The sequence below is a fragment of the Pseudophryne corroboree genome, chromosome 2 (assembly GCF_028390025.1).
Source record: "Pseudophryne corroboree isolate aPseCor3 chromosome 2, aPseCor3.hap2, whole genome shotgun sequence".
In the NCBI taxonomy this organism is placed as follows: domain Eukaryota; kingdom Metazoa; phylum Chordata; class Amphibia; order Anura; family Myobatrachidae; genus Pseudophryne; species Pseudophryne corroboree.
In genome coordinates, this window is record NC_086445.1 from 619,696,668 (window position 1) to 619,703,944 (window position 7,277).

At 43.7% G+C, this 7,277-nt stretch overlaps 1 pseudogene; it reads right to left on the reverse strand.

Moving 5' to 3' along the window:
* Window positions 1-200: 200 nt before the first annotated feature.
* On the reverse strand, window positions 201-318 carry LOC135052625 (5S ribosomal RNA; annotated as a pseudogene).
* Between the last annotated feature and the right edge of the window lie 6,959 nt (window positions 319-7,277).

Sequence of the window (7,277 nt, forward strand, 5' to 3'; positions counted from 1 at the left end):
TCTGGTGAATACCTTAAAACGTAACTTTCAATCTGTTTATATAAGTCAAAAAGTAGTTTAAAAATCTTGATTCAACCGGTAATAGATAAGGTTTCAATATAGCAGGTGGTGAAAATATATACTTTCAGATGCTATACCCGAATTGTTTATCTGTGATAACAAATAGATAGAAGTAAAGTATTCATCCAATCGTCAAAACAAGTCCACAATACCCAGTGTTCCTGGGTGGTCTCCCATCCAAGTACTAACCAGGCCTATCCTGTTGAGCTTCCGAGATTAAGTAGGATCGGGCGTATTCAGGATAGTAAAATCGTGGTCAATTATGACAGGATGATGAAACAAGAAAAAGAACACACTTCTGCTGTCTGTGCTGATCCTGGATCAAAAGCATAAAATGCTGGTCCCAGGACTATTCCAGATGAGAGAGTATTGGAAAATGGAAAGAAAATTTTGGTTAATGCAGTGTAAGAATAAAAATAAGGGCTCTGGTTCTTCAATCCTATCCCCAGGCCTGAAGGAAGATAAGACACTTCTGCTGTCTGTTGTGAAGGCAAATAGTTCACTGAAGAGAGCAATGCATAAGTCAGTACTGCTGTCAACCAGATGAGAGAGTGATAGAGTTATATTAGATTCAACACTGATGAAGTCTATTGGACTGATTTTACATATTAGTGATACAACACATATTGGAGCTCAAAAAATTTGAATAACAATATTGATATTGAGTAACTGATTGTAACACTGAGTAATATCCAAATGTATGGGGAAGAAAAACTCCCATCAGTGCGTAAGTTCCAGATAGCATGCAAAGTATAGCCACAAACATCAGCTGACTGCATTTAAAATCTGCAAAAATCAGTTGAAACACTCTTTGCCGTCACAACAGACAGCAGAAGTGTCTTATCTTCCTTCAGCCCTGGGGATAGGATTGAAGAACCAGAGCCCTTATTTTTATTCTTACACTACATTGACCAAAATGTTCTCTCCATTTTCTAACACTCTCTCATCTGGAATAGTCCTGGGACCAGCATTTTATGCTTTGGATCCAGAATCAGCACAGATAGCAGAAGTGGGTTCTTTTTCTTGTTTCATCATCCTGTCATAATTGGCCACAATTTTACTATCCTGAATACGCCCGATCCTACTTAATCTCGGACACTCAACAGGATAGGCCTGGTTAGTACTTGGATGGGAGACCACCCAGGAACACTGGGTATTGTGGACTTGTTTTGACGATTGAATGAATACTTTACTTCTATCTATTTGTTATCACAGATAAACAATTTGGGTATAGCATCTGAAAGTATATATTTTCACCACTTACTATCTTGAAACCTTATCTATTACCGGTTGAATCAAGATTTTTAAACTACTTTTTGACTTTATGTCAATATTCTAATTATATAAACAGAATAAAAATTATGTTTTAAGGTATTCACCAGTACACACTCATTCTGACTTATTTCTATCATAATTCAGTATGAAGAGTGCTCCCAAAAAGTTTTTTTTTGTCTTTGTTCTTCTTTATATTATTATAGCTATAAATTTGTCAGAAAGATTAAAGTAATTAAAAGTAACTAAACTCAGTGCTAGCATCTTAGTTGAACATATTCAAAGCAAACATTTTGCACAGCACTCACAAATTAAGATGCTACATTAACACGCATTAACAAGTAGCAAAGTGAATAGTGAATATACAGTTAAATAAAGACCAGGTGTGTACGGATCATGAGATATGCAATTTATTGAATAGTACCAAAAATAACTATAGTAAATAAAAAATAAAAAAAATAAAATAATACAAAAGCTACAGTATGTACATGTGGCAGATCCAGAACAAAAAGATAGGGCGGGGGGGGGGAGGGGGGAATGATTTGGGGCACCATGACAGAGGAAGAGGGGGGTGCTATCTGCATGCACCGGAAGCAGAGGCGGAGAAGTGGACGTGGTCTTCAAATGAGGGCATGGCCTCAAGTGACAGGCAGAGGGTGATGTTTTGGAAAGGCAGGGAGTGATAGTAATGCAGGGGAGAGGCAGTGGATGACACAGTGAGTGCGATGAAGAGAGGCAGTGTATGCAGGTAGTGGGTGACAAGGAGAGGGTGACGGAGAGAGGGAGTTTGTAAAAGGCAGTGGGTGACGCAAGGGAGAGGCAGTGGGTGACAAGCAGTGGATGACACCTGGGAGAGGCAGAAGGTGACACCAGAGAGAGGCAGTGGGTGACACCAAGGGTGATGCCAGGTATCGGTAGAAGGTGACAGCGGGTAGAGGCAGTGGGTGACTGAGGAGGTGACAGGCAGTGGGTGACAAGGAGAGGCAGTTAGTGACAGGGAAAGATTGACAGGGAGGGAGACACCAGGGGGAAGCAGTGGGTGGTGCTAGGGAGAGGGACATAAGCAGGGGGTGACAGGGCGAAGCAGTAGGTGACGCAAGGGAGAGGGTGGCAGGAAGAGGATGATGCCAGAGAGTGGGTGACAGGGAGAGGGTGACAGAAGGGAGAGGGTGACACCAGGCAGAGAGTGACAGCATTGGGTGACAGGCAGAGGCAGTGAGTGACAGGGAGAGGGTGACATCAGGCAGTGGGTGACAGGAGTGATCAACACGTAGAGGGTGACTGGGAGAAAGTGATACCAGGCAGAGGGTGACAGCATTGAGTGACAGTGAGATAGTGACACCAGGCAGAGAGTGACACCACACAGGGTGACAGCAGTGGATGACAAATATACTGTACTGTAGTTGCTTTATCTAGCCCAGAACTGCAGCATGCAGATCGTATCTGCTCCTCGGGTTTAGCGCCGGGGACGGTCACGAGTTTGTGACCTCAGATCCCCAGCGGCAAGGACATCTTCAGTGAAGAAGCAACTGGGAGAGGAGAAGAAATCGCAGCCCCTCCTCCTCATCTGACCACACCGCACTCAGACAGCAGTTGCTGGCTCCGACTGTTGGCTGCTGTTCTGAGTTACTGGGGTACGCCGGCCCCCTCGCGTTAAAATAATAGTAATATTTTTTAAAGTTACCTTAAATGACGGGGGAGGGGGTGACTGGGGGGGGGGGGGGTGCACCATGCAAATAACATGCATGTGAAATTTTTGAGACTGCTGGTCTCCACTTTTGCTTATAATCTTTCAGAAAAAAATTGTGGCTCTTTTATGGAAAACCAATGTATCTGAGCTACAAGTAGCCCATGTCGTTAATGCACACACTATATTATAGGCAGGATGTAGTTATGATCCCGGAGGTCAGAATGCCGGCAAGGAGCCAAGGGCTGTTACCACTCGTGGGTCCCACACGTGGGTGTCCACCGAGCCGGCAGCGTGGTGAGTGCAGCAAGCCCGCAAGCTGCGGGCTCATCCCCCTGCTGGCATTCTGGCAGCCGGGATCCCGCCATCGGTATGCTGACCGCCGGGATCCTGACCTTTGGGATCATGTATCCAATCCTTATAAACCATCCATTATAGTAATGTTATACTGTATATACATACAATCCTTTACCTTATTGAATTAATAGCATTTAAAACACAACATTTAATATAAACATTCATTGAGCTTTTAATGCCTAAAAAATAAAAGGAAACATTTACCAAGGGAACCCATAAAATACTGTGTGGCATCCTGCTATTTCTCAGTAGGGCTCGTTATAGTCCCTCCAACTTTCTTTTGCCCGGGGTGCCGCCTTCCAGAGGGCGCCGGCGCCATCCGGAGGGTGTCGCACCATGGCAAGATCTGCTACTGTGCCCCCCCGCTGTGTCCCCCGCTGGTCCCCCACTGTGAAGGGAACTAGATGCTACGCGTCCAGTTTCCCTTCATGGAGAGGACCTTTGCCTCTGTGGTGCGTGATGACGTCATCACGCACCGCACAGCATTGTGGGACTGACACAGACGCTAGGGGTCATAATTGACCTCTAGTGTCTGTCTATGCTGTGCTATGGGAGATACGTCATGATGTCTCTCCCATAGATCCGAGGAGAGGAGCGGCACCGGTGGAGGTCTGCAGCAGTCGGGAATCAGGAGCGGGGATTTTAAGTATTATTTATTATTTTTTTCTTTCAGTGGTGTACAGGGGGCACAAATGGGGGTGTAACTGACCACACCCCCGTATGAAGCCACGCCCCTATTTTTTGACCGGGGCGCCGCAAGGGCTTGAACCGGCCCTGAATACAGGGAATTATTGTGAATTCTGCACTTAGGTAAATTCTCTAGTTCTTGATTAACAAATCACATGTTTAGATTAATATGTAACATATTTTCATTTGTCTTTTTTCTTAGAAACCTTAGATTACTTACCGATTATGTTTATGCTGTAGGGCCATCTCAGCAGGATGTAGTCATGTGACCGTCAGTCAGGAGACTGACAGTCACATAACCTTCCCCTACATCCCTCCCCCTCACAATCACGACGGTTGGCATGCTGACCAATAGGGACTTTTCCCACTCATGGGTGTCCACAACACCCATAGAGTGGGAATAGGACTTGTGGTGAGCGCAGAGAGCCCGCAAGGAGCTTGCTGCACTCGCCCCACCACCGGGATTCCGGCATCAGTATACTGACCGATGGTCTCCTGACTGCCGGTCACACATACCACACCCATCTCATCCATGACCACCCTGACCACAGGTTGAAGAGGGACAAGATGCATTTGCTGACCAAGTGCTCGTGTTGACACCCATCAACACCCTTGACCCCCCAGATATGGGTAATGTAGATAACCAATAGCAGCAACAAACAGCAGGACCAACCACACCTACACCACACCGCACACCATCTGTGGAGGAATTTGCATTGTTCTTGGACCCTTTTAGTAAATATCAGTTGCAATTCATGCAGAGGCAAACCGAACATATTGACTGCATTATGCACCACATGAGGAAGCAAACTATCATTGCTCGAGTCGCCCAGGGTACCAGTATGCGAGTAGGCCATAATACAGAGATGCAAATACAGAGCCTTAACCAAAATCTAATGCACCAACTCCGAAATCTGACCCAAGCAATCTAGGTCCAAATGCCCTGGTCAATGTTCACGTTGAATTGCTGAATTGGTGGCACAGAGGCTCAGATCTGAGGCAGCATCAAGTAACACAATTAGCAGTGGGCCAACATTATTTGTTTCAGTGCCAGCAACTATTCCCCCCCCCCCCCCCCCCGTAGTGTACGCACCAATGGAGGGAAAGTAAAAGGTCAGGGTGGAGGCAGTGATAATGCAGGGCAAAATGTATAATTTTTTTTATTGTCTTGTGAATTTTGTTATTGTTCATTTTTTGTTACTGATCTAATGTTGAAATGTGTAGTCAATACACATATCAAAAAGCTTTGCACACTTTTCTACAGAAACTGACATATTTTAGTTATAGTTTATATGTCAGGCAAATAATGTGTTTTGGGTTTCTTTAATATACACACAATAAAGATGATACATTATTAGTTGGTATTGATGTCAGTGCTAATTATGAGGTTGTGCTCTGTTTAAATTAGTTTATTTTATTTTTGAAAGTAATTATAGCTTCAAACTCGCCTACCTAAACATGGTCTAATTTTTAGCAATTTTTAGTAAGGATTTGGGTGTGAGTTACAAACTCGCATTGTATCACATTGTCCAAGATCTACCTTTTGTATTGGAAAACATCTGGATGCAAATTGTTGAATGTGAGTTTGTAGTAAGGCTAAAAAAATATGAGATTACTCACATTACCATAAATTTGCATTTATTATACATTATTGCATTATATTTACATTTGCGAGATGACAAAACATGCAAGTTTAGCGCTATACTCAAATTTTTTGACCAAATCACATCCCATTACACCCCCCCCCTCCCCCCCATGGATTCCCAGAAATGTTAGAGAAAGTTATTGCACTAGAAAGAGTAGATTGCTAAATGACCATAACATTGAAAAGATTGAAAAAAATATGCGAAGAGGAAGCTGCAATGCTTATTAGATGACCAATGGAGTTGGAGAGAAGGATATGAAGAACCACAGCTTTTGATGATGTGACTGTCTCTAGTGGTAGGGCTAAAAAATACAGATTGTAGCATCAAGCCAAAAGAATGGGACATGTGTTTTGTGGCAGTGCTGTAGAGATGCAGTTAATTACACCTCAGAGGCCAACTTCCAAAAAAAAGTATAAGTCCAGGTCTATTCTAAACTGAGCTGGGGAGTATGGAAATACTGTAGGTCTTATGACTACTGTGGCTGAAAGCTGAAATTAAATAGACGTTACAGCTGGCAACTCTGCTAGTGGAACTCGAGGGCACAAGCAGGAGGAGAATGATGAGTTGCTCTAGGTACCACTGATAGAACAAATTGCTGCTTTGTTGTTAGTCCTGTGACAATGTTATGGGCTCATGTAGAGAAGCCATGGGTGAGCTGGAAAAACTGCAGTGATTGATGGTGGTTGAGGGGGACAGGGTATGGTTTAAGGGCAAATGAAATCCACTGTTACTTCAAAATCTGTTGCAGCAGTCCACAGAGAGTAGCAGGGTAAGGACTCTCCACAGGGATTGAGGATCAGTATATGGCAGAATCGGGCTGCCAGTCATTGGGTTCACAACTGAATAGAGGTATACAGGAGCAGAAATATTTAGCAAAAGCATTCCCTTTGATGACAATTTATCTATAGCTGGTGGAGGTGGCTCTTTGCTCTGATGTTGAGAGTGTATGCAGTGATGTAAGGTGCAGGAGTGTTGCAGGCTTCATTCCAAGCAAAGAAGTCCAGAAAAGTTGAAGGACATACAGAAGCACAAATTAAGAGTAGTACTCTTTCTTAAAGTCACCAGGAGTAGAGGTGAACAGTTCAGGAGAGTTGCTTGTTAGTCACTGTGCAGTAGCGGAAACAGAGAGAAAGCAATTGGTCCCAGTAATCACTTGTGAAATCAGGTGCTTTGAAGACCAAAGCAGAGTCTTCTTCCAGGTTCCCCAATATACAGTAGTTGAGGGTATGAAGTAAGTGGGGAGCAATCAGAATCATGGATGGGGAGCCATTAGAGATCAAGGGAAAATACCTGATGAGCAGATAACTCAGAGAGTAAGTCCAGCTGTCAAGACTTGACCCCTTCTCCCTCTGCAGGACTGTATAATAGCTACTATATACACACAATTACAATTGGCAGCTTACAATCATGTTGAGGACAAATAATATATCACTATGCAAGGTTTCCTTGGCAGCTGTAAGTAATAAAAGTGTACTCATGATAGAGCAGCAGAAAGTGATGACACACCACAGCAGTCAATAAAAAATACTACTGCAACATACATCATCTTGCATAATCACAATCCCTAA